Source organism: Dromaius novaehollandiae, chromosome Z, assembly GCF_036370855.1.
Source record: "Dromaius novaehollandiae isolate bDroNov1 chromosome Z, bDroNov1.hap1, whole genome shotgun sequence".
In the NCBI taxonomy this organism is placed as follows: Eukaryota; Metazoa; Chordata; class Aves; order Casuariiformes; family Dromaiidae; genus Dromaius; species Dromaius novaehollandiae.
Genome location: NC_088132.1, coordinates 60,187,480 through 60,215,110, shown reverse-complemented (window position 1 = coordinate 60,215,110; position 27,631 = coordinate 60,187,480). Strand labels below are relative to the sequence as shown.

Sequence of the window (27,631 nt, the reverse complement as noted above, 5' to 3'; positions counted from 1 at the left end):
CAGAGTATCAGCTGGAAAGTTACAACAGAGGGCCAAAAAGGCCCTACACAATGATGTTGTTGTGTATCCAAAGAAGAAATGTTCATGGAGGGAGACAGAGAGAAAGCAGATACATCTGTATAGAAGAGGACCTCTGTTCATTTGGGAATGGCTGCACTATCCAGAACAAGCAAAATTCTTAGAGGCATATGGAAGTCCTAGGCAAGTGTGAAACTAACTCATTTTGCCACCCAACATTTTCCCCAATTACAAAAATGTTAAACATTGAAAGGATGCATTATTGCACCCTACTGTCTCTGTAGAACCAGGATTGCTTGGATGTCTTGCACAGGCCAACAGCACAGGCCTCTAGCGAGCTAGTTAAAAATATCTTTCAAGTGATCCGTTACACCCACATGCTGTCTTTTTTTCTTTCTTTTTTTAATGGTAAGTTCTCTGGAAAGGAATTCCTCGTAGAAAGTCGTTTGAGAGGGCAGTATTGTTTGAGAGCTGGAAGAGTAAGCAAGATAGCCTACTGGGAGGCTGCTAGCTTGTGTGCTAGAATGGAAGCAGTATATGCTGCTACACTGTCCACTCTGTGGCTCTGTGATTGCTTAGAGTCCTTGGTTAAACTGATAGAAAATAAATGAAAAGGAATGTGCAGCCAATCAGATGCTCACCTCCACCTTTAACAGTAGTCAGCATGGTCACTCTGAGAAGAGATATTTGGCATGATTGCTTGTTCTTCTTGATCCTCATAATCAGTAAAGAAAGATTTCCACAGCTGAACGTCAGGCTTTCTCTGTTCTAGTTATTATGGCTGGAATATTACAAGGTCTCTTCCTGGCAGCTGTTTGCAGAGAACTGCTACCTGAACAGACATCCCAGTAGCACACTCAACTTCGTTTGTGTGAAGACCATCTTGTAGCTGACGCCAAAGAACCTCTAACGCTTCCCTGAACTTTCGCTGCAGAGCTGCTGCTGACCAGCGCATTCCTAAAGATGCCCCTTTCTTGCTAAGTGTGGACAGCTCGGATCTGCCTGCAGCACCAAGGGTAGGAGTAAAACTGGTGTGGCATTGTTTTGGGGTTTGGCATGGACATACTACATAATGTGATAATCCCTATGGGTCGAATTTGGACTGCCCTTGGCCAAAAAACTATACTAAGAGGCAAACTTCTGACCTTGTGGGGTTTTTTTTTCCCCAGAAAATGTTTTGGAAAAGAAATAATTGCTATCGTTTCATAAGCTGTTCCTCACTCCAAGGATATGGTTCTCCTGTGTGCTACTGTGGTTTTTAAAAGAAACAGAGAATTCTTCATTTGGCCAAGAAAGTACTGCACAAGCAATCGAGGTGGCATGTCACTAAGGCAGTGGAATTCTTTTAAAAAAGCTCTTTCTATATGGTCCATAACTGTGAAATGTCATTCACACTTCAGTTCAGAACATAAGAAATTGTAGTTTATATCTTGCATATTAGCTATTCAAGTAACTGGCTGAGCAGAAATTATCAAAGCAATACATAAATAGTTTTTTAAAATGATTGCACTTGAGAACTTACTGAACTAGCTAGGAATGGAAAGCGGCGTATCTTGAGTGAATTTTTAAGGACTATTTGGTTCAGTGCTAGCATACATAGGATAAGTATGTACCTACAAGTTGAAACATGCAGTGCTTCATTCTTAACTCTTAGGCTTGTGTAAAAGTGCTTGAGAACGTAATTTGTTCAAGGATTATATAAAAAGGAAGAACTTTAGTTGAGAGAGAGTCATAATCTAATAAATATCATTCTCTGGAGACAGGCACAATTGCACTAAAAACAGAAAAAATACAGTTAAGTTTGTATAATATATAACAATGCAACCTTTTTGGAATGCACATTTAGAAAGAGGAAAAACTGGAAAGAAAAAAAAATCTAGCTATTATCCGGTATCTCAATGAGCTATAGTAATACTTTCTCACACATAAGAGTGAAGAGGGTAACAGATTTGGTTTACTGCCCACAGAATACTGTCTCCAATTTTTAAAGCATCCTTTACTTAGCTTCCTGTTCTGCATGTTATAATTTTAATATGTCCAATAATTGTCCCTGCAACTCCTTGTGGATTCAAGTGAGAATACACAGACATCTACCAGTCTGATTTGCTGCAATCAAGTAATTGATCATTTGCAGACTATATCCTCACTTGCACCCTGTAATTATGTTGAAAGTTATTTACGAATGCAGAAAAGAAGCCTGTGATTTAAGAGTCATGCCCCAAATGTGCTTAAAAAAATCAAAGAAAGTGATTTAAGGGCCGTTCAATTTGCATTTCCGAAAGGGATATCCATATAGATGCTAAAGCTAGAGAACCATGGCTTCACAGGAGCCAGGGTTGACTTTTAAGGTATTTACTCCTAAGGCTGAAGGTGATATGACCAGGAATGGCATGAGACAGGGGAGTCATTATAGCCATGTATATATCATGTCCCCCCTTCTTTCTAACCTCTTTGAGACAGTCCTGGCCCCTCTTCCCTCTCCTTCCCGGGACAGCCTGGTCAGCTGCCCGTCTCCTGGCCAAGCCATGGCAGCTACAACGCGAGCCGTATTTCCTACGCGAGCGCCTGCCCCGTTGCTCAGCACTATGGTCCATGCCACAGCAGGGCTAGAAGCTGACGGAATGGACTGGGGCCATTAGCAGATGATGGCTCTCATACACTTTTAAACCACAAAAGCAGCTGTGCCATGCTGGCACGAGTGTGGGTCCCTGGACCTTCTTGTTTCTGACTGTTCTGGCTGAATTCTGGCTTCTGGCAACATGACCCCCAGGAGCGGGTGCTGCGCTCCCTGGGCATATCTGGGTTGGACCGTGCGCTGGCTCAGACGAGGCAATTCCAGTCCCTGGCTGCTTGGTGTTGTTTCAGTTCAGCACGGAGCAGAGCTAATTTTCCTTGTCTCTCAGGACCCAGCAGAGTAGCGACATCCTAACCTTCCCTCTTATGATCTGGGCTCCTCTGCAGTCTCCTTCCCCATGATTTGTAGAGTAGTTGACAGGGAATATATTAACCACCATTTCTTTATTATCTATAACTTGCTGGATGAGTGGGAAATTGCTAGCTACTGAATTTTCCAGGCAGAACATATTGCTAGGAATGCACAGCAATCACAGCACGTGAGAGCACATCTCAAATTTGGGATTCGGGCGTGTGCACTGGGGATCCCATCACAGGCAGACATTCCTTCTGTTCTCCCTCCCGACCTACCCCGTGGTTCTACACATAGGAAATCATGGCACGAGCTTTGGGAGCTGTGGCACATCCAGATGACGTGCTGCTCCAGGCTCCTCCCTTTGCAATACCCCAGTATTTGTGTATATGCACACATGTGCAGGGACATACCAGAGAGCTGGCCATCATTACTCAATCCTACACTGACTCCTACATATTGAGGTGGTCAGTGGCACTAAGAAATCTGAAAAGGGTCCTGGAACTGAGTATAGAATACTTTTAAACACACTGAACTATTGCTTACACCACTTTTAGCGCCTCAGGGACAGTCCTCGCCCTCACGCTGGTTGGAACCAAAAGCAGTGCAGCACAGAGGGCAGGGAGCTAGCTCCAAACTACTGCCAGCGCACGCAGGATACAAGCCCCTGTGCGCTGTGTGGTGAGGGTGTGCTTCTCTCCACTGCTGTTTCTGTTGCTATCCTGCAAAGGACTTCCAAAAATCACTGAGTCAAGCCAGAAGCACCCTTCTAACTCTCACAGAGAAGCAACTTCAAACTACTTAGCTCCGTTACAGATTGTTATCTAACTTGTGAGATGGGAACTCTGATGAGATGCCTGAGTTTGGGAATCCAGTGCTTATGTTGTGGCACCATGACACATCTGCTGGTGGTGAAATGCAGCCTCTGCTCTGGGGTTTGACCACGGCATCCAGCCCCTACCAGGGATACGCAGGATCTCAGCTAGCCACCACCTCTAGCTGGCATGCAGCTCTTGACTGCCCATGCTTTGTTGCCAGCCAGCTCAGAGTGAGTAAATCAGCAGTAGGGGCTGCTGCTCAGGAGGTGTACATTGCTATAAAATGGTTATTTGGCCCAAGCTGCACAGTCTAGAGACAAACAGCAGTCTGCAGACAAACTTGTGTAGCTGACACTCCCTAGATATACTGGGGCAATAAGTGACAAAATTATCCCAGTGCTTTGCCCCTCCCTCAGTGTGGCAAAGATACCATTTTTAGGTTTTCAACTAAAAACGTGCAGCAATTTGTGAAAGAAAATCACTTAACCATGGGGTGAAAGTGCAAATAAAACAAACAAAAAGGAGCAAAAGGAAGGTCAAGACTCTCCACACAAACAGCGTGTGCAACCCCCAGCAGCCGGAGTTTTGGCAAGGGGATAATGCTCTGGGAGTTCAGAAGCAACCACGAGCTCTGGCTCTGGATCACTGTGTCTTCAGGCCTCTGTGTGCCTGCTGGGGGTGGAAATTAATCTGCTGCCAGAAAGGTGAGCGAGGAGGAAGACACAAGTACAGCCAGGCTTTCTGCAGCTGCAGAGGCCTCCCGAGCCCTGCCTGCTATTCCCGAGGGGAAATGTTCTCAGGCAGCTGGAGGATGTTTAGGGACTGTAGCTCTGCAGTGCAGAGAGAATGTTGGTTCTTAAGGACACGCATGAGGAGCAAGTATGAGGGAAGAGACCAAGGGTAAATAAGGAGAGCATGAACTGGAGGTTAATCAGCAAGACCAGCTGTTTTTGCAACGCTTTCAGGCAGGTGTCTTCCCTCTCCCATCCAATTAAACGTTGATGTCCACGGGCTCCTGGGATATGTCCGCTGAACACCACATAGATCCTTCTCCTGGACACGCTTACATGAACTTTCCAGTTCAGAGAGCATGTCTAGCCAAACCCTCTTCCTACCTCCCTGTGGCCCTGTAATGCCTCCTGGAGACTTGTGTATCTTCTGCCTGGCCCCGGTTTTCTCCAGTGCTGGTAGCAGTGCATTAGCTGCACAGCTTAACTGTGGCTTCTGGAAGGCTGAGGATACTCTGTCTTGCAGGCAAGAAATATAACATTGGATTATTGCGGAGGGATTTTGTATCTTAAGAGTTAGAGCTCCAGTGGTTTCTGAAACAACCTCACCAGAGCTGCGTGTGGCAAAGCACTGTCCTCGAAATATGGTCATGACCCTGGAGGGAAAGGTGGCGTGGACTACGGACCCTGTGTGGGTCCCAGTGGACAGAGGTTAGAAGGGAGAGGCAGAAGCAGGCACCTCCTATTGACAATTGCTCTAATATTCCTCAGGCATCCCTGACTCCAGGTTACCTAGCAGAAAGGCAGCTGAGTTACATCTTCGCAGCCCTGAAGATGAACCTTGTAGGTATGCATCTCTGGTCCCGTTGACTATGCTGAGGAACGAACTCACTGTTTGCAAATGTGGGGATGCAGGAGCCTGCCATTTGTGGGACTGGAAGGGTGGTTTTGGAGCATAAATTGTGCTGAAAGTTGCAGTACTTTTCTCAGGGGAACACGAGCCACATGTGCAATGTGATCAGGTACTATTCCTGCTCGCCTGTGGGAAGATGAGTGGGCACGAGTGAGTGCAGGCAGACGACATGCTCTGGTCTGCTCTGCGCATGAGCTCCTGCCTGACTGCTGCTTGATTCACTCCTAGGAACAAAAGCCATTTCAGACTCAGTGCCTGCTTTTTGTCACCAAAGTGTGTTGCGGTATGTTGGAAACAGGGCTGCTTGGCTGCTGACCAGTAAAGGACAGACGTGCAGCAGACTAGAGCAGGAGGTGTTCCTGCATCCCAATCCTCACCACATCCTGATGCAAGTGGCCCATTAGTGAGCAGTGCCAGGCGCCAGGAGAAGCCTAGAGGGAAAGCTTGGGGTCCAGCCCGTTCGTTGCCACAGGCCGGCATTGGCCAAACACTCTTCCATGATGGTGCCTTCCTCACTGCTCCAGGTAGCAACAGACCAGCTCTCCAGGCCACCCCTGTGAGCCTGACTTCTCCCAGCTTGCAGTCAGTGTCTGAGTGAGTGTCTTTGTGTGCTTAGGCATCAAAGAGAGTCTTACTCCCCCATGCCACAGCCTATGCTGGAGGGTCATTTTCAGTCTCCTTGCCCATGCCTTCACGATAAAGCTGTTGACACCCAGCCACCGTTAGAAAGTTGTTGGCATTCAGGATCCATCGAGTCCTCCAGCTCATGTCAGAGATGGCAGATTTTCTCTCTCCACCAAACGAATAGCCCAAGTGTGCCCCTTGGGCTATGCCAGGCTCCAGCACGCTGACACGGAGCTACAGAGACAGTGGGAAATGCTAGACGCAAGGGATTGTCTGACCAGCACCTGAGCTGGAGCTATGGGATCCGTGCCTTTGCCACTCAGAGGGCCAAGTATTTGCAGAATTATGAAAAAACGTGGGCAAAATTTGAGAGATGAGACCCTGGAGAAGATAAGATCAGGGAAGGGCTTCCTTTGGAGGATGCAAGGGGGAGAGCTTTTGGAAAATCGGTCTGCAGGCGGGCAAGCAGAGCAGAGAGACAGACCCAAAGTTAATTCAGTGGGAACCATTTTAGGTCTAATCTCATTGCTTTCTGGTTTAGATTTAAATCACAATGGACAGGCCTCTGGGTTTTTTTCCCCTGGATTATCATATGGCTGTGGTATTTTGAGCTAATTTTAATCTACCTGCTGTTAACTTTTAATTGTTTGTCCAAATCTAAGACAGGGAGGGTAAAGCTAACCTAATTCTTTTTACATGCTCAGTCTAGAACAATGATTCAACTGCAGAGAAAAATTATTCTTATCACAACAGAATGATTTCACCTCTTGTTCCCATTCTCCATGTCATGGTTAAAGACTTGTTTATGTTTCATAATGAATTTTCATTTTCAGGAAGTTAGAGCTTGGCTTCAGAATTGTGCTTCGGGCTGGAACTCAGTATATCAAATCTCAGCTTGGAAACAAATCATCGTTTGTACAGAACTACGAAGAAATCCAGTTGGCTAGAGGTTAGTAGTTATTTAAGAATATGTTGTGCTTCTGCTTTTTAAAAATATAATCTAAAGGGTGCTTATATATTGCCCATCATCTCTCGGTAACTTAAGGGAAACAATTCACCTATCAATGAAAACCAGCTGCTTTTGGATTGCCTCGTTGTACAACAACCATAGTTTATATGATAAAGTGGAAAAGGCTATCTTATGCTAATGAAATTCCTTCAAGCATTTTAAAACAAACCCCTGCAAGCATTCTGCATGTAGCTAACCTCTGAATAACAGGGTGTGCAGCAGAATGGCCAATACAGCTGAGCTATGTAGATATGAACATTACTGTGATATAATCTGGGTATATAGAGTGAAAGTTTATAGCCTTTTATTGTTGCTTTCTCTGACAACTTCAATTAAATATCTTCTAAATAAAATAAAGCTTGAATTGGCTTCTCTCATTACCTTTCCAGCAGAATTTTTTGTGTTGCTAGGGCTAAGCACATGCCAAAGTGCTTTGCTGGATTAGGCCGTAAGTGTCTCAGGATTTAAACTTCTTAGATGAATGGAGAGGAGGGAATGAAATCAATCAACATAGAGAAAGGCCAGGATGTTCTAGGAGACCTACTTTGGCTATTAATTCAGTGTAGACATCAATCTATCTCCACAGAATACAGTTTTGTTTGTTGAAATAACTTCCTGGGTATCAAATAATGAAAAGCCAAAGATAAAAAAGACCGAGTTGGACCATTCTGTTTATTATTTTACCAATGCAGAAATATTCCTTATGCTACGTATCTATAGCTGCTTGATATCTGAAATCCTGTGCCTGGGTCAAATGCAGTTCATGATAGCAGTGATGGTGCTGCCTCCAGCTGAAGGCCACAAGATAGTTTGTAAGAAATTTAATACTTTCAAATAAGTTCACAGTGCATGGTCACCTCATTTGAAAACAGATTAAGTTCTTGGCTGCCACTCAACACTTGCAGGTCTGAAATTTCAAAGCACAAAACCTCCTCTGAACTGTGGAGGTGCTTTGAGGCCCTGGGCACATAGTGTTTTCAGCATTACTTTTTCCTCTGCCCCCAAAGCTTGGCTCCTGGCTGTATGCAGAGTGGCCTCACTCACGATGGTAGGGAGCCACTTGGCAATTTCACACGCGTGTTGCAGCAGTCTCTGGAGGATGGACATTCCTGTCCTGCCTTGCCCAAAGGGCTTGATCTGGGAGGTGTTTGCAGAGGGAACTCAACAGGGTAATCACTTCAAGGAGCACTGGAGAAGAAATGTGGCCACCCTCTTTAATACCCAACACTTGCTCCTGGTGCTTGCTATAAGCACCCCAAAAGATGCAGGAGTTTAGTGCACTGCTGCTTGAAACTATGTCTCGGAGGACAAGGATCTGACCTGCAGGCTCTGTAGTGCTACATTATATGGTATTCACAGGTGTGTGTAGGTGTTGATGTCTGTGTAGCTCATCCTCTTCTTTTGATACTGTTTTGGGATAATATTGCAAGAGAGAGATTGTGTACAGATGAATCATGTTCTCTGTCTCTCTAGGCCCAGTAAATATTTATTTACACAGGGCAGAACAGTTCTGAGGTAAGAAAATGACCTCTCCAGAGCTGGGTTGGAGGAGGCTTTGCCAGGAGGTGAGAGCTTTCTGTTTGAACCCCATTGAGCAGAGGAGGGAATCAGACTCTGCTTTCTCTTGCTATAGGCGAGTGCCCTCACCATTTTGCCGCTGAGTAGCAGAGGAACATGGTCTTCTTCAGTTATTTGGTTTGAAAGGATTTTTTTTACACCCTTTCCTCTTATTTATTTTGTAATGATTATACTACCTCAAGAGTAGGCCTGGGGATGATCCTGTGTGGAGGTAGAGGGTTACCAGTAGTCCAAAAAAGGTTCCTGAGACTGGTAGGATTTAGGGCATGCTCTTGCTAGCTTTTCAGCTGTTTTTCAGATACCTGATACCCCATGCATAAAACTTGAGGAAGATACACTCCCCATATTTTTTTAACATAGTCTTTCCTGTCCTGTTCTCTCCCAGTGGAGTCAGTTGGAGGACCTCTATGTGAGGGGTGTGAAATGGTTGGCAGGAGTGCCTTGCTGGGAGCCTCCAGGAGCAGACAGCGGGATGCTGCAGGGAAAAACATCTGGACCCCACGGTAGGGTGGCAAAGCTGTTGGCTGTTGCTGCCACTGTGGGGACCGGGAGGAGGGAGGCAATGATGCTAGAAGGAGGCAGCCCACTGCTGGGCAGCCCTGAGATCCCTCCGCTTCCGCTGCTGCGCCGCTTGGCCCTGGGCCCTGTGGCAGGCAGCTCCCGGGCACGCAGCCTTCCTCTCCATGGGCTGGTCATCGTAAAAAATATTTGTCTCCTCTAGCTTTCATGAACACCACTATGTCCTAGGCAGGAATCTAGCCAAGCCTGTTGTAACTAGTTGTCTCCATAGCGAAACTGCAAACTGCACGGCCACCTGGTACGGACTGTGTAATTCAGCCCTAACATGACCAGTTACTCAGGTGGTGGTGAGAAGTTTGCTTCACCCATATGTTGGTCTGCATTTGTTTATTGCTTAATAGAGAGGTACTGTCCATTGGACACCTTCTGCAGCCCTGCGCTCAGGCTGCAACATCCTTCGTTCTCTCTGCATGTTAGGCTGTCTGCTTCAAGAAACAAATAATAAAACTGTCAGTTTGAGACTCCTGGTATTTATCAGCCTGTCCCCAGCCAGAGCTCTCATGGCTGAGAATATTCCTTCTCCTAAAAGAATTTCACTTTATTTACAGAATGAGCTCTGTTTCTGCTCCCAGGTTTCAGGCAGACATTGCAAGTGTTGGCCTTCCACAGGCTCTGGGTCCCAGTTTTGAAGCCAGAAGAAACCTGCTGCTTGAAGAGGAGTTAGTCAGGTTACCTCAGAGCAAGCAGGGAGTTTGAGGAGCTGCTTCTTCCAAGGAGGGCATGTAGTGATGAGGAGGAGTGGAGCCGTGGCTGGCCATTGAGATGTGGCCCTAAAGATCTACTTCATCTGGCACACTTCAGGTCAGTCTGAGCTGTGCTAGGCAATTTCACGTGCCCTCCAAGAGCCCCTTCCTCCCTCTTACTGCTGCACTCAGAAAAATCAGCAGAGAATCTTCTCTTCTCCTTGAACTATTTTTCCTTTCAGTGAGGGAATCGTGTGCATATTATTAAGCTGAGAATCACATGAGGCAGCAGTCAGTGGGAGGTGTGCATCCCTGACAAATCTCCTGGGACTATCGGAGGCTCGCAGGATTCTGGGGTTTGGGAGTTTTTATGCTGAATTCCCTCAAGACCTTTTGCATCTGTGTGTGTGCAGTCTCTCTCTCTCTCTCTCTTTGAATAATGCTTTGCATAACAGAGTATTCTGGATAGGAACAAATGAATCTTCAGACAGTTTTAGAGAACTACAATGAAAAAAACAATGGGCTGAACCAAATTTTCTTTCTCCTCCAAATCCTCCAGTGGCTTTTGACTGTCACTGCCTATCCGTTTATTGTTGCTTCTTTCTTGTGGAAGAAATTGGGTTTGTTAACCTGATTATCTTCATTGTGAAATGATAAATTACTTCACCTCTGTTGCCAATGGTCCATGATGCCTGGAAAATAAATCTATGAGTCCCAATTGTTCTAATAATTTGCTGATTTCTTTGGGGAAATATGAACAGAATTAATATGATGCTTATGTAATCACTTACTAAAGCTATGACTAATTTGCATCCTGGCGGTGATAAGAGGAGATAAGAATTTGTGGCATAAATTACATTCCTGTTTTTCTCCATCCAGCTTTCTGGAGCCTGAGGGCACCAGTTCGCAGCTGCAGAGGCGTGCCTCTGAACTGAGCTGCAATCACAGCGCCGACGAGGTGCTAAAGCCAGGCTAATAAGCCTTGCCAGACCTATGCTGGCTTGTGCGGGGCCGGCCCTGGCACGCTTGCAGCGCATTCCTCGGAGCGGTGCGAGGAACGTGGGGCAGAGCCTCCTGCGTGGCGTCGGGCAGAGTCAGTCGAGACGGAGCAGCTCACGGCTGGGCCCCAGACCCAGCTGGGGCTGCCAGCACTGCTGGCAGGGAGCGGGCTGTGGGCTTGCAGCAGGGGGTTCGTGCAGCTCTCTGGGCCTCAGAAGGAAGGGAGGAAGAGGAGGAGGAGGAGGAGTTATCAGGGTGACAGCAAAGGCCCGTGGACGAGGAAGTTCGGGCATTCCCTTCTGTGCAAGGGGCAGGGTGGAGTGCGACGAGGGTAAGGCTGGGAGGTTTGGCTCAGAAAAGTTCAGGAACCGCTGCCTTGACATCCCTCTGCCTAGGTGGGTGTAGATGCAATCGGGTGCTGCTCACGCTCGGGGCTGGCAGGACGACAGCCCGTGCAGCACTGGAAGCCGTGAAGCCATGGCAAAGCGGTACTATGCCCGAACGTGGCAGCCTTGCTGGGAGGCAGGGTGGTTTTGCTGCAGCCCAGGGCAGCATTAGCACAGCTGGCGGGTGCCCCAGCGGCCCTCCCCTCTGCGAGCACAGCGCTTTCCTTCGTGCAGGTCAGGAGTTCCTCAGCCCGAGGGGTGCTGGGCAGGGGCTCCGGCTGTGGGACACATCTGCAGGTGAGTGCCCTTTCCTGGTGTCCCATGTCCCTCCCTTTCTAGGAGGCTGTTAGGCAAGGCTGACAGGAATTTGTTGGGACTTTTTCTGAAGCAGCTGCCAGGGATGACCCCACCATTTTCTGTTCCAGTACAGAAATCCTGTCCCAACCTGACAGAAATGGTCCGGGTGCTTGCAAATCACCTAAACCAAACCTTGTCTTTTGTATCGAGGCATACAAGGTTTTAGAAAATTGGCATTCCTCCTTTCCCTTCGCCTGAATTGTGTTTGTATTGTTTTGTTTAAAGTTTCTGCATGAGCACAAGTCCCTACAGAGCCTAGTCCTGTGGTCCTGCAGCCTGAGAACCAGAGACACGAAACAGCCCATAACCAGGACTGGGGGAACTGGACTCGCATGGCTTTGCAGTACAGTATGAGAGAAACATGCAAAATAAACTGCCTTTTAAGATAAGTAGTGAAAAGTCCAGGCCTTTTAATGTTGTCATCTTAAGCAGTGCCAGTGGAGGCAGAAACATTTTAAAATGCATGGGAGGAAGGTTTGTTCAACGGTTATGAAGTGTGTTCAACTTCTGCTCTCCTGAGATGGCGTTAGCACACTACGTACTGAGCAGGTCTGGAGCACAGTGAACCTCATTTTCTGGGGCTCTCTCCCACGGGTCTCTCTGCTGTCCAGTAATGGAGGTGAATTCACACTGCAGCCCTTCTTCCACTGGGAAGATCAATTTGTATTTCCTTCCTTTTATGCAGCCGCCTAACCTCATGATGCGTGTAGCCTCCATCTCTCTGTCCAGTCTGACTGGAAAGAAAGCCAACAGGTTAAAAAGTTTGCAAGAGAGATGGAGGATTGGCAGACAACACACAAACACTGTGATTACAAAAGTCTGGTTTCCTTAGGAAGTCAGGCTAAAAATGACCTTAGCATTACTTTTTACAGGTTTTTTTTCTCTGTATACTGAAGACATGTTGGTACAGGGCAGTATAGTACCTTGCTGGGTCCTGAGCAAGCTCTGATTGATCCTTCATGTCTATGACACTGTGTCTCTGTGTGCAGAGGTAAGTTGGGCTACTGGAAGCATCTCGTCTATGCGGATGCAGCTATACTGTTTCTGGCTCGGGAGTGGCTCATCCAGCATTAGACTGAAGAGCTCTGCAATACATTGCCTTGTGCAGTGCAGGCATACTCAGTTAATTCATCCGAGTGGTAGAATTGCCTTGAAAGTTGCTCTCCTAGCATGGCTTAGAGGCCAAATTCAAGGTCTTTTGAGCAAGGAATTCCTAAGATACAGCCCCTCCTTAAAAAGAAAATCATCCAAATGTTACTGCTGTTACAATACTTTTTTTTACTGAATGTTGCACACATCTGGATATCAAACTATGGTTCTGATCCTCCCCAAGTTGTTATGATGTCCTCTACTTGGAGTATGGTGGTTGGTACGGTATAGTGTTTGACACCCTGCATCCCTTTTGAGAGGTAATATTGAAAAATGCAATGGGGGTTCAATTTGGATCTCTTTGGCTTAAGATGACAAGGAAATTAGGGATGCATGCACAGAAGGATGTCATTTATGGACATCTGGGGGGTCACCAGCAGCTCGAGGAGGAATGAACTGCAGTACTGCTAGCTTTCCCCCTGCATGCTGCAAGGGCTTCTCATCACAGCTCTGCCCTGACTGCACAGCCTTCACTTTCAGAGCCAACACTTCAAAGTGCTCTGAAACCCACACGCATGCTCAAGCTGTTCTGAAATTTGCTATGCCTTAGCAGGGCCAGAGGATAAATTTAGCTTGGGGTCACTTGACACAGCCTGTTTGGTAGATACTGCCTCCCCCATGCACATACGCAGCTGCTTTTTGTATCCAGACTGCTCGAAAACCTCCAACCTGCTCACCCCTGACAACCGCAAATACTGATTTGCTACAGCAAACATTTGGTGGAAATGAAGAGCCATTCTGTGAAGGGGTCCCGGCGACGGGAACCCCAGAAAGGGAGCTGCCTAGACTATTTTCCAGATTCATACAACTTTTTCAGTGCATAGGAGAAAAAAAACACCCAAACCCTTCACAAATAGGCTCTCTGACCTTGCACCAGTCTTCAAGTATGTCATGTTATTACAGTCTAAATGCTTTACTGCCTCTGTTTGAAGAAACCTGGCATCTCGTATTTCCTCCGAGACTCCTTGCGGAGGGACGCCGCCCCAGCAGTGAACCCGCGCGGGGCCTGCCCGTGCCCGTGGCATCCGCGGGCGCAGCGCTGCGCTGACGGGGCTGTACGGCTGCCAGCCTGGAGCAAGCTCGTCTCTGGGTTTGTCCCTGGTTTGTCTCCCTCCCTCTTTCCCCAAAGGAAACTTGCCCAAAGCAGCTTACGGGACTGAGCGTTGCTCTTTGAACACACAGATCCTCTCCCACTCTTGCCGTTGTCTGATGCCACCGAGAGGTGTGAGCAAGGGAGGTGTGCAGACGTGTGCAGGTTTTGGGAGGCTCACTCCACAGGACTGCAGTGCCATTTTCCCTGTTCTCTCCTTGCAACAGTTTATACAGGCAGCACTGGGTTATCGTGCCTGGTTTGATGGGAACAAACCAGGGTTACATAGGAAAAGTAGTACTGTTGGCACATCCTCAAAACAAAATAAAATAAGAATTGCTATAACATAACAAGGCTAAGTGGTACCTGATACCTTCCAGAAAGTGCAATCAGTACTCGAAGGCTTAAAGCAAAATTAACTTAAACCGCCCAGTACCAGGAAATTTCAAACTTGCCTTCTATTACACTACTTTCACAACAACCTTAACTCTGCCCTCTTTGTGAAATGTTCATCTAATCACTGTGAGAGTTTGCAAGACTGCTCCTTTCTCAAGCCTGCAGAGAACAGCGTGGAAACTTCCAAGAGTCCTGGGAGGGAAACGGCAAGACCCAGCCTTGGCTAGGGAGAGGCTGAGCTCAGGTTGGATGCAAGTGACGCAGGAGCTAGCTCAGCGCTGTGTCCTCACTCACAGGTGAATGCTTACGCAGGCCAGTTTCTGGCCATGAGAATATGTAACCAGGTGGCAGAAAGGGGGGGAAGTGATCTCCTGTGCCCCACGCTATGCTCCGTGGGGAACCAGGCTCCGGGGGTGCCACTGCAGCTCCCAGATTCAAGAAACATTTAAATGATTCTCATATTGCAAATTGAGATGGTCCCAGGATCCAAGTGTCTACCCAGATCCACAGGGCACAGTTATAAATAACTGCTGTGCCTGTGGATCTGGGGGAGCCTGGACTCTGCAGAAGACCATAGGCAGGCAGTAAGGGCATGGAGGAGCACTTACATATTTGAACCTCTCTGTTTGTCATGAGGCAGAGAAATTGAGCTATTCTGAATCACTTCCATTTACTCTTGGAGCCTCCCAAACAAAGAGGAGCAGTATTTAATGACAACCATGAACCATTAAGTAATTAAGCATGCAAGCTGTAAAAAAGCATGTGCAAGCAAACCTTGTGCAGCGATGCGTATGCAGAATTTGAGGTTAGAAAGCTAACACATTGCAACATTCCTCCAAAAACAGACCCAATGCTGCACCGGAGATCAAGATAACCTGAGTGGGAAAAAACTCCCTTCTCCCATGAGCTATTGTTATTGGCCTGAAAAATACTCATTACCATAGTTATATGGAAGTTTGTAACCAGGGCTAAAGTTCAGCCAGCCACGTCTTAAAACTGCTGGCACATATCTCTAAACAGGGATGCCAATTCCATCCATGTTTATTCCAGTGTTTTTATATTATATCCTAGCAGTCTTTACAATTAGAGAATTCTGCCAAATCCCTTCACTTTTTCTTGTATTTCCTTGGGAGTTTGTATCCTCTCAGGAGCTCTGGCAGAGTGAATCGGAGCAGACCGCAGAGCGGGCTGTTGGCAGAGGGCAGCTGGAGTCAGCAGCAAGGGCTGTGGTAGGGGGGTCCTACCCCAGCATCTGCTGGAGATGGTTTTCTGGCAGTTTGGGTTCTTGTCTACCTGCTGCTTCCAACGTTTTTACTGTCGTCTCTCTGCAGTCACTTTGCCCTCTAGGAGCTTTAATTACCAAGGGAAGTCACCAAGCGAATTCACACACCAAATCTTTCTTCCCTGCCACAGGCAGCACCTGTGCGGTCTGCAGGAACCTGTAGGGTCTCTCCAGCAAGGCATGTTCCTCTGGAGGGAGCAGTGTCCGGGTTAGTGCTGGGTCCTGAGAGAACAGGGGCCTCCCTGGGCCTTCAAAATGCTGAGTTTTGAAAGATGGATATTTTTTAATTTACTCCGAGATGAAATATCTGATACGTATTTCTAGCATTTGGAGGGGCATTCCCTAAAGGGCCATTTGATTTCCTCGGTTTGTTATTCCTGTACGATATTGTGTTGCCTGCTCTGGTGAGCGCAGGTGCGCTGGCCCCAAGGCGCGTGACCTGTGGGCCGCAGGGCCGCTCTCCCGAGGCGTCGGAGGGCAGAGGGACGGGCTCCCCGGCTGCGGCTCCCGCCTCCCCTGCGGCCCTCCTGCTGCCGAGTTAACAAGGGGGCAGGATGCTCTTAGTTTGGGTTTGGCGTTATTTCCCCTGCACTGCAGTATCGCAGAAGAACCAAGGGCAGATAGCACTCTTTGATCTAAGCTGCAGAGATAATTAGAAACGCACTGGCAGAAAACATGGTTATATAACCATACAAGTGTTTCAAGGCAGTGCAGCAAGGCAAAAAAAAGGAGAAAGGTGGCATTAAGATATACCCAAAATGAAATAGTTATATCAGACTGGATGGGTTTGTTTTGTGCCAAACTCCTCCTGCCCCACCTGGCAAATAATTTTGCCAGCTAGCAAGAGGCTTAAAATTTCTATCCGTGTTTGTAAAAGCTATCATTTCACTGAATGTATCGATCTGTTCAGAGGCATGAACAGAAAGTGTGATCCCAAAGAGCAAAGGTATGTTAAAACTAACGAATATGGCCATCTGCTAGTTATTGAATACCCTGGGCCTGTTTCTCCAGGTTGCAATGCACTGAGACACCTTGGCATTGTCTGAAGTCCGACTCAAGGCCATTCTATGGATCTACTTTAAGAAAAATAGATATCACACTGAGAGGGACATTTTCTGTGTATTGAACCATAGGGGCAGTTCAAGAGAAGTTGATGAGATTTCAGGGCAAGAGAAAGGATATATAACCCAAAGCCCACTGATGGGAGCACAGCTATTTTGTCGTATCTCAGTTTTACTGACATAACTCAGGAATAACTCTGCTGAAATTTGTAGTGGCACAGCAATATTAAAAGAGCAAATGGGGAGGTGTTTGGGGCTCTGATTGTCTGTAGAATAAAATGTTATTTATTGTATCACTGGGTTACACAGTCATTTAGTACTGTGAAATGTTTCACAGGCTAATGGTCTAAATGCCAACTTCCAGCCCTGAGCAAGTGGTTCAGTGACATTGCCTTCAGTAGAACTCTGTTAGCAAGATTGAATGCGACCATGTGTGTGTGCAAATCTAATAAATTAAGGTCTGAGCATGAAAATGAGTGGTCTGATTCTAGAGAGAATGACTATCATCTTCCTCTCCTTGCACGATTTAGATTTTGGGGTAGATCATGCAGTCCTGTGGCAGAAGATGGCAGGACCAGAAGTTATAGGCCTGATTGATTGCTGCAAGGGAATTTGAAATGAAATGGAAAATACTGCAGGATTCAGTAAGGGCCAGAAAAGCAGAAAGGCTATTTCAGCTGAAGAGACAAAATAGCTATATATCTGTAAGTCCGACGTTCTCGTGGCTTGTTCTGATGGTCTCATTAAGGCCTCTTTTCTCCATCAACCTAATTTTAACTTGGGATATGAATCCACTTAAGAATTACCAACAAATCTAGCTTTTATAAAACTAGGACTTCTGAAGGCCAAAAGAGGCCCCCCTTTCCCTCAGGACGCAGCACTAGCACCCAGCACTCTCCAAAGGAGCATGGCTGGCTGGAGGCATGCTAGCGAAATGCAAACCCTGCAGATCTCCCAGGTGGTGGCTGTGGCAAGGAGAAGAGCTTTGATGCGTGAGTTCATTCAGCAATATCCCCCTGGTAATTAAAGGTTCTAGAAGTGCTGAGTGACATTAGAAAGAGATTTGGTAAAGACTTCAGAAGCTGTAAAAAATATATTAGAGGAGAGGCCTCCGCAGGCTCCAGGTCCTTCAGAGCCGCCCTGTGCTCCGAGGCCCACTTGTTGGTGCACTGCCAAGAAGACATTATGTGGCATGTTCCCAGTCCAGAAGTCTGCAAGGAACATGCATAAGTAAACACAATATACATACATATATACATATGCATATATTGGATCTGTGCTCAGAGTTCTCTGGTAGCAAGGATTGCTATGATACAATATAAAAACATTTGAAAGTGTTGGAGTTGGCATCCTTGCTGTATAAAAAAAGTGCTGCAATTTTGCCAAACGCTGCTGGCTGAACTTTAGCCTTGGATACAAACTTCCATATAACTATGGTAATGAGTATTTTATAGGCCAGTAGCTCAGAGGATGAAAAGAAACTGCTTCCTTCCCCAGAGAAATGATCCCAAGCTACAGTGCATACTCAGGTATGCTAATGAGGATGCTGCTGAATTGCATTGTGTCCTGCTTTTATAGTTTTTTTAAGCATGACTTCATTTTTATTTTTTTTTCCCACAGGTACAGGGAAGTTATAAAACATCTTTCCAATTAGAATTATCAAAATTTTTGGCACTTATTTCCATCTCTCCTTTGACCAAACTTGGGGTATCACAGAGCAGCAGGGCTTGCCAATGAGCTGGCAGTCCTGTTCCCTCATAAAGATGGCACCAAGCCCTAGCTAGACTTGGGCCTCCCAGCACTTTCAAGATCTACTTCTTCGGCGGGGAGTCTGGCAGCCTTGTTAGCTCTCCAGGGCTTCCAGGCTCCGAGCAGCTGAGAAAAGGACCTGGAAACCCTGCTGTCTTTACCTTGGAGCAATCAGCCCTGAAGCTTTTGACCCTGAAAACTCTGGGCACTTAGAAATCCATCATACAAGTTGGCAGAAAATCTTCCATGTCTTTTATTGCAAAGCAAACATCAAAATGAAATCCTTTTTTTTTTTTCAAAAAAAGTTTTCAACCAGCTGCACTAGTTTTGCAAAAGTTTTTGACCTGCCTTGCTTTGCCATAAATTCAAATTTAAGGACTCTATTTTGTAGCAGTGAAATCATCCCTTAAATGTGGCCCCAACACATGGAAAAGCCCTTCTCATTAGGTGCTGCTCACAGATGATACCCAGCTGGTTCTGTCCCTGGGGCTGTGGTGTGGGACACTCCTCCCCTTGCTGTTGGTGGTTAGAGTATGAAGATGGAGGACGGCTGATCCAACAGAAGTGCACAGAGAGTGAGCATCTAGAGCGTGGAATTAGGTGGTGGGGGCTGCTTTCTAGCCAACACTGGCCTTTCTCCATTTTAAGCCAAATGTTAGGAGTTACGCTTATTTAAAGTGACTGAGGATTGGCTGATTGGTCCAGAAAGCTGTTCCAGACAACTGCTGGCACTTTATAAGTGCCGACCTTATAAGAACACAGATGGTGGCAGGTTAAAAAGAGAACACTGCATCTTGGGTTTTGTCATCATAAGGCAAACATTTTTTTTCCAGTTTGGTCTGGGAAAGTTTGTATTTTGGAGGTAAAGTAATAGAGACATTCTGAACTTGTATTTTCTTGTCCTTGAACTGTCTGTCTGCTGTAGTGTGATTTTAAACAGAGGTGGGAATCATGGTGTTCACATCACTCAGCCGAGCTCAGGGAGACTGACGATGATGTGGGCTGCATCCCAGCTCAGGAAGCATCGCAGGGCCCATGGCTGAAGCTGCTACCAACAGAAAAGGGCAGCAGTGCTAACTTTGCTGGAGTTAAGTGGTGCAAAAAAAACTTGGAAAAGCAGGAATGCTTTAGATTACTTGGGAAGATCTGAGCAGGGACCAAATCTGAGTCAGGAGGCCCCTGAAATGAAATAATGAGGAGGTAAAATGTTGTTATCTGACAATCTGAAGGAAATAAGAATTGAAACATACTGTGGTCGAACTTGCACACAGGTTGGGGAGAAGTATGCGTATGCAATGAATATGCTATATTCAATCCAATTGTTCAAGTAATATGCACTTGAACAAAAGTATTTGCTGTAAGAGAGGCCAGAAAGCAGATTGCTGGTATTTGCTGACGCAGGCAGAATGATGCAGGGCAATGCTCGAGTCAAAATAAACTCTCAGAAACATACACAATAACTGCAAGAACATGCGAAAAATGGTTTCATTCTCTCACTGGAGAGAGCAGCAAATCTGTGATGAGACTGCTGAACTAGAAATATCTAATTGATAGCGATCTTATTTCCTCAGGTTTCTACTGCACCTTGCAGATGTTTTGGCACAGCTAAGAGATCTCCTGATATAGTGAGTTCATGGTGAGATTATACCTTTGCAAGCAGTGGTGAGTTCAGACATGTTGATTACATTGCCGTGCTCAGGGTTACGCGAGAGCCTAGGGCTGCGAATGCAGGAGGGGGTTCCAGTGGTTTACGCATGCAGAGCTCCTGTATACGCAGAAATCAATTAGGCACAGATTTAAAAAAGAGATGTCTGTTGATTATGGCTTTGTATCTGCAAGGGACATTGCTGGGAAGTCTGATCACCACCTTTAGAAACAGTTACAAATAAAGAACCCATCAACAAAACTCTCTCTAGCTGGGCCAGCAGTAGTTCATGAAGGATTTCCTTTCAGAAATTAAATCCTGATGGAGTTCAGCTGGATGTTTGCCTTCAAATACTTTATATTTTTCACATTCTCCTATCTGTATATTGTGTAGAATGACATTTGCATGTAATGAAACTGAGGATCTTTATGTTTTTTCCAATCAGTTGACTTCTTCCTTGCTCTATGGTTACTAATTGGAAGGTTTTGTTGCATCATGAATCATAAGAGACTGCTAGAAAATTTTCTTCCTTTTGGGTTACATGATGGGTTTCCTGAGCACATTCAGTGCAGCTGTGCAACAAGAAATGTGTCTACAGGTCAGGAAACAAAGTCATCTTCATGAGCTGCCTGCAACAGTCTGTGTGTAAGTGTAATTTGGAGAAAGCTGTGGCCTTTGCTTGTATAATAATCTCAGCAGATGTGAACACTCCAGAACTGATTTTTTACCAGAGTGGTATTCTGAGTGAGATCCAACACTTTTGCTGTTAAGGGGTCTCTACTTACTGCCTGCTTTCCTCTTTGGTAAATTCGATGTGCTTCCTTACTAGATATAGTCCTCAAAATAGCAGCATAGTCATGAGTTAAAATGATGATGATAATTCTTAAAAAATGATTTCTCTTTGACAAAAACGATCACGAGCATCTTTTTTATGTAGCAGCAAATAGCTCCAGCTGTTACTTCTGCTTGGAAGCATTTCTGGCACTGTGCCCCTTACTTTTATCATTCATCAGTTACTTGAGTAACATCACTTATAGTACATTAATAACACAGAAATAGCAAAACTCTCCCTATAAGAACTGTTCTAGGGCCAGAACATTCCTGGAAGAGAATTCGCTTTAGCTTTCAACAGCAAGGACTGCTAGCTGCAAACTTACTTCTGAGAACCCAGGGTATGAAAATGGAAATTTCCCTGTTCTTCATAATTCCTATATGGGTGACATAGAACCTCTAAAAATTCAGTAAGAAAAATGTTTTCTGAAAAAGTATTTATTCTCAGAAAATATTAAAGATATATGATTACAATTTTAACATCAAGATATGTGTTTAAGATGTTTTCCTGAGACCTTGCATGACACTATTTTTTTGGCTCTGTGTATAAAGAATAAAAATAGTAATATTAATTGGTGGGATCCACATTAAGCTATCTGCATTTGCCAGTTTTAGGCCACCTGTTTCATCTTACAGCCTCACAGAAGTGATGAGGTTCAATATTTTTCTCACTGGACTTTGATTTAATTCTTCAAGGCTCTTTTCTAATGTAGCCCTTGGTCAGGCAGTCAGACATGGTTTAAAGAGACTCATTTCCTTCTTGGCAACTCAAATTCCAATCACAGCCCACCAAATTATACCCGTTGTGCACCTTTTTGTGAACACAAAACAGTCACAGAAAGGTGACTACTGCCTTCAGATGCAGATGTATCTCAAGTACATAACGTCTTCCCGCAAACCAGAGAGGACACAGTGCCTCTCGGCAGGTAGGAAAAATGTCTCATGTTAACTGATGAACAAGTGTTGGGTGGAGGAAGGAGAAGTGGAGATCTGACCAACAACAGTGCAGGAAGAACGCAGGCAGCCGGGCTGGCTGCTCCAGCTCCCGAGGAAGCAGGAGAGAGGGTGGTGGTGGGGAAAGGGGGCTGTTTCGGGAAAGGGCCATTCTTCTTTACTCCTTTCCCTCCCTCCTTTTGACAGTTGCTCTTGCTCAAAGGTTTTTGACATTTCCCTCAAGTCACACGCAAGTGCAGACATTCAGACATTTAAATTAGAGTAAGTATTACATTTATAGACAGCAAATTAGGTGAATTGGTTTACCCGAAAACATTAGGTGAGGTGACTCATATGTTACAAGTATGATAAAACCTGGAAAGTTGCTGCTCAGGCCTGTCTGGAGTAGAGACCACCTCATATGACTCAATATATTGGGAACAGAAAGAACAAGGACAAACAAGGAAAGGAACTGAGGGCTTCTAGTGATATTTCTAATACTTGACACATAGGATAGTGTAACTGATCAGTTTAACTGATTTTATAAGAAAAAGTACTTTTGTTAGTGTCATAAGGAACCTTGTCCCTCCTGAGAAGTAGCTGCCCAAGGTGGGAAGTAAAATGATCTGGACTGTCTGGAAAAAGATGTTGGTAACTTGTGCAGATCCAAGTTTCAGCACATTCCACTTCAGAATTTTTTTTTCTATACACACCTCCTGCATGATGCTCCTGGCACATATTTATAGCCATTCATTCCTGGACGTGGTACTAAATGCCCCTAAACTTGTGATGAATTGCTTCTGTTAACTTAACTTCACACTTTGTTTGAAAGTTCTGGACAAAATAAGCATGCTCAAACAACATAGAAAAGACATATAGTGCAAAATTGTAATCATTCAACAATATGAAGACTAAAGAGTTCATAATGCCAGGATCTAATGGCTGTATTTAGTCTTCTGTTTGAAATATGACCTGCTCACTAATCAGTTGATAGGGGGAAATCCTGAGCCCCACTGAAGTCAGTGACAAAACTCACAATGACCTCAACAGAGCCAGGATTTCATTCCTATATTTATGTGTGACAAAAATAATTGAATAGGAGTGAAACATGTAAGCATTTTTCCATGTAAGCATATTTTATTCATTGATTATTTTATGCAATGGCATTTAAATATTTTCAACTTACTGGGTCCTTGTCAACATAACTACTTCAGTGGAAAAGCAAGTGAAAGAGAATTCTAGTCTTTAAGGCTGTGATTTCTTTCAAAACTAAACTTGAAACTATCTATGCATGTGCAGCTAATTGTGAACTAATAATTTGCAATGGATACACACACATTACTTTGGCCCTTTTTACTGTTTGCAGATTGTTTGTAAACAGATTGTGAAATTTTGAATTTCACTCCTATTCCAAACCAGTCATGAATTCCAGCAGGAAATTGTTCTTGGTCTGCGAATGATTTATAAATACTCATAGATCACATTGGTGAGCATATCACAGGATGTTCTTTCATCCAAGTGAAGGACTTGGGTTTGTCCAACTATATTCCCAACTTAATTTAGGTAATGTGCCACATGGCACGTGTACCTTCTGCTGTACAGTGTGAACTTTTGGCTAACAGAACCCAAACACGAAGGACCTATCAGATGTCCGGGGTGACATTACTTACATCCCTAACTACTCCATGGATAGGGTATTCCTAGTAGCAATTGAAGATTTCCAGCGTACTGTTGACCTCCACGAGCACTGGATGCACCCATATCTGTAAGCAGTCCTGTTCTGAGTTTTGCAAATCCTGCTGGAGCTGCTCACAAGCTTTATGCAGAAACACTGCAGGGATTGCAGATGATGAACTGGAAGACTGCAGGGAAATCTGCAATTCGGACAGGTGTATTTTTTTTGTATCTCTTAGAAAAGCCTTATGGAAAACTCTTTGTAAAATGGCAGGGAAATTCTTAGGAAGAAAAATTGATTTGCTGCTCCACCTGTTTATCATGAGGAAATATATACCCCAAATGCACAGAGTGTTTACAACGTCAAGGGAATTAAGGCTAGCTGGGAATCAGGAAGGAGAAGATAATAGACATAGAAAAGTCAACCCACGACATACAAAAAGTCTGTGAAAACTATCGTTAGATAGTAGCCGTGTTTATAAATAGAATAGAATTTGCTTATTTTTTGATATATGCTTTCTTACATTAAGGAGGTTTAGGGCAGCTATTACAAAATTCTCAAGTTATGGAAGTCTATAGTCCCTATAGTTTATTTCAGTTTTCTCCTAAACATTGAAATGCTAGTTTTCTGGAAGGTTTCTGGCTTCTGCAAAGAGTGCTTGTGCATTTTGATTTATTCCGGTCATCTCTCTGCATACTTGTTACTGTAAGTATATTTGTCATTGTTTACATTTATTTCATGTATCTGTAAATGAACCATTGCTTAGGTTAGGGTATGTAGATATGGAAAAATGACAAACAGCCTTCAGGTCTTTCAAACACAGGAAGCCAGGGCACCAGGAATAGTGTTTAATAGGCCCTAACAGGAAACAGCCTTGTCGGAAATACAGGTTTATATACAAACACATCAAATAAGATGGACCCTCAGCGTCCGGGCAGGGCGGGGGGTGCATTTTCTTCCATAAACATCCATTTGGACCACTTTGGTGAGGCCAGCTTCAGCCTCTGAGCGGGCAGCCCTCTCCCCTCGTGCGGTGCCGGCCGGCCAGCCGGGGGGGACGGGATCCGGCCACACGGCCCCTGCGCTGCCTGACTCCTGGCGCGAGGCTGACGCAGCCCCGGCCGGGTTACCCCGAGGCTACATCCTGCAGTTTCTCTCTTGGGCACGGCTGTGGGACCCCAGGGAGGTCTTTGCTGGCTGAGCCCCAGGCGTTACGGGGGGTGCTGTTTCCTTTGCTTAGCTGGAGCCAGAAAATGTGTTTGGAGAAAATCCGGCCTTGACTTTATGTAGGCAGATACTTGACTAGGGTGGATATTTCAGAGGGGCCATTTATGTTGGTGGGATGTATTAAAAAAGAAAGAAAATATGCTTATGCCAGAACTTGGGGTCCAAATAGCCTTGAACTTCGGGAACATCCCAGTCAAGACCTAAACCTTGCTGTTCCAGCAAGGCTGTGCATGTGGGTTTGGGACGCTATGAGCTCCTTCTCCAGGAGCGCCCAGAGGAGTGGGAGCATCCGGACAAGTCCTTGGTGCGAGAACAGAGCCACAGCTCCTCCGGCGACCGTTTCAGGAGGACGGCGATGGGCCAGGCTGAACCAAAGGCATCTGGGCTGAACACAGCTATCAAACAGCCGATGGCAAATTGGCAGGAACTTACCTCTGTGTTGCTCTGGCCCAGGCCCCGGGGTGCGGGCAGCCCGGGATGCAGGGTTTCTGGCGACAGGCAGCCAGCACCGGCAGCTCCGTGGGAAATGCTTGTGGGTGCCAGCGTCTGGTGGGAGGCTCCTCACCTCTCTTCTCCATTGTATGGCATGGCCTAAGGATGTTAATATTTTCTATGCACAGCTAAATGCTGCTGCTTCTTTGTTTTGCTTTTTTATTTTATTTCTTTTTTTTTTTTTTTTTTTTGCTGTTTTCACAGGTGTTGACAGAAGTCTGCAGGGCCAGGCTAAAATCAGGAAAGTGATTCAACAGGACTGCTAAGCCTCCCTTGCTCCACCAGGGGAGATTGTCTGAATGCCTTGGATTACCTCTGCCTGCTTTGAGCCTGGCGGTAAGCCTCAGCCTTTGACTTAAACAGGAGCAGTGTTAGGTGACTCCTGAATGCATTTAAAAATCCCATTCCACAGTTTCTTTGTGTGTGCATTTGTTGGAGTACCTGTTTACCTGACTCTCTGAGGCAGTTGCTAAATCTGAGAGTTTCTCAATCAGCTGTTGAAGCTGCAGCTGTTGCTGCAAGGAGGCGATGGCTCAGGGCTGAACGGCTCTGATTGCAGACCTGAACTCCTTCCCCACCGCTGGCTGCGTGAAGAGTTTTGCCAGGGTAAGGGCTGAATAATGACTTCACAATTCGGACCTGTGTGCAGTATTCATCAGGCTGTGACAGCGTGGGTTTGCAAATGTTTTGACCGCCTTCCAAGAGGCTTTCACTGTAACATAAGCTGGTAATGAATTTCACATAGAAGTGCAAAAGATGCAAATAAGCAACTCCCCACCTACCACTGCTGTCTATATTCATTAGAGAGACAGATTGTTCAATGTCCAGATAATCATGAGAAAAAAGGTAAAATACAAGTAGCCAGGAAAGAAATGAGGCATGTAAAATTATTGAGTATTTTCCCTGTTTAGATAAGAAGTAAAATAGCAGTGTTGATCAATGGTCTGCTCTTCTCATTTCTCACTAGTTACTTTTTTCCTGTAAAGAAATTGCTTGAAATTATGGTGTTTAGAAAAGCGGGACATTTCAAAGTTGGATGCATGACAAAGAGAGAGTGAGCTGGGGTGTGTTTCCAATTGAGTGCTGTCATCAGATTTGATTTTCTCATTTCTAGTCAACCTAAGGCCCCTGAAGGACAGGGGTTACTCAGGAGCCTGAAGGAGTTTCAAAAGAAACGCAGAGTCAATCAAACGGAGGCAAGATGCCTCCTTGATCAGGTCTCCATGCCTGGCTCTTGGAAACCCGGTTTCCTTTGGAGCTGGTGCCCACACGGGAGAATGGGGAGGGAGCGGAGGCTGCAAGGTGCTGATGGCCTGGGGCTGCCGACGCAGTGTGGGGTGAGCTGTGGGCCTGGCGGCTCTGTGGCGGGGTGGCCGAGCACTGCCTCCACAGCGTGGGACAAACTGTGGGCCCAGCAGCAATTTTTTTTTTTGAGAACAATTTTTATCTTTCATGCAAAGACTTTTTCACCAGATGTGAGGATCATCTGAGAACAGAGTGAATATTTGTGATGAGGTTCAGAATGAGGGACACTTGAATGTTGCATATTCAAATTAAAAAGCTCTCAAAGGAATCAGTGAAAAAAGCGTACAGATTTGCACAATCTGGTCAACAAGAGTGACCTGATCCGGTACTTTCAGCCGTTATCTGCTGTGGGATTAATGGCTGATTGAACCATCATCATCCTGCCAAGACTAGTGAAATATCGTTGTCAGGAGCTAGCTGCCATCTGTTCAGCAGAGATGTAGTATAAAGCATAAAGAAATTAAAATAGGGGAATGCGGAATAAAAACACATCTCTGTTATTTGATATTTTTAAGCAAAAGCAATCAAATGCTTATGATTTTCATGAGGACATTTTTCCTAGAGTAATTTAAAAGACAATGAAAAGAATAAACTTAATGAGAATTTCAGTAAAGGCACTTCCTTTATTCAGTATATAGTCTATATAAACAAATCATAGAGAGAACATAACTGTGCCCTTTCTGCATTTGTTTTTTACTGATAAGAATCTGGAATCATCTAAAATTTTGCATCTCAATTTTTTTTCTGGCCATGGAAGTGCTCACAACTGCTTAGAAGTCACTCTTCAGCACTCAGAAGAGTTGCTTAGTGTTTTCCAAAAGAGGAGACCCAATATGAGGCAGCTTTACCAATCAGAGGCTGACTCAGTCAAGATACTTTCTTAAATTTCAAGTGTATGGTTTAAAATATGCCCTTTTAAGAGAGAGAATTATAATGATGCATTAGCTGTGAAACGGACGTGCCATCTAAGGTAAAACTTGTTTTGATTCTTTTCTCCTAAACGCTGTTTTCTTTTCACAATGAGATAAATGAGATAAAACTCACCTGAACTTGCGAGATCAAAACAATGGCCACGGTACCCTTCAAATAAATATTGTTTACATCTGAAGAACAATATTCAAGAATGTCAGCGTTTATAACTGACAATTACAAAGGCACTGCCAAGCCTGGGTAATGAA

The 27,631-nt window shown here is 45.2% G+C and overlaps 1 long non-coding RNA gene across 2 annotated transcripts; it reads left to right on the top strand.

Moving 5' to 3' along the window:
• Positions 1 to 797: 797 nt before the first annotated feature.
• On the top strand, positions 798 to 26,084 carry LOC135324642 (uncharacterized). Of its 2 annotated transcripts, none has more exons than XR_010385947.1 (3): positions 798 to 1,034; positions 6,861 to 6,976; positions 25,353 to 26,084. It is a non-coding gene; the product is annotated as an uncharacterized LOC135324642 (long non-coding RNA). The 2 variants fall into 2 exon arrangements; XR_010385948.1 differs by lacking the exon at positions 798 to 1,034 and adding an exon at positions 5,261 to 5,337.
• The last annotated feature ends 1,547 nt before the right edge of the window (positions 26,085 to 27,631 follow it).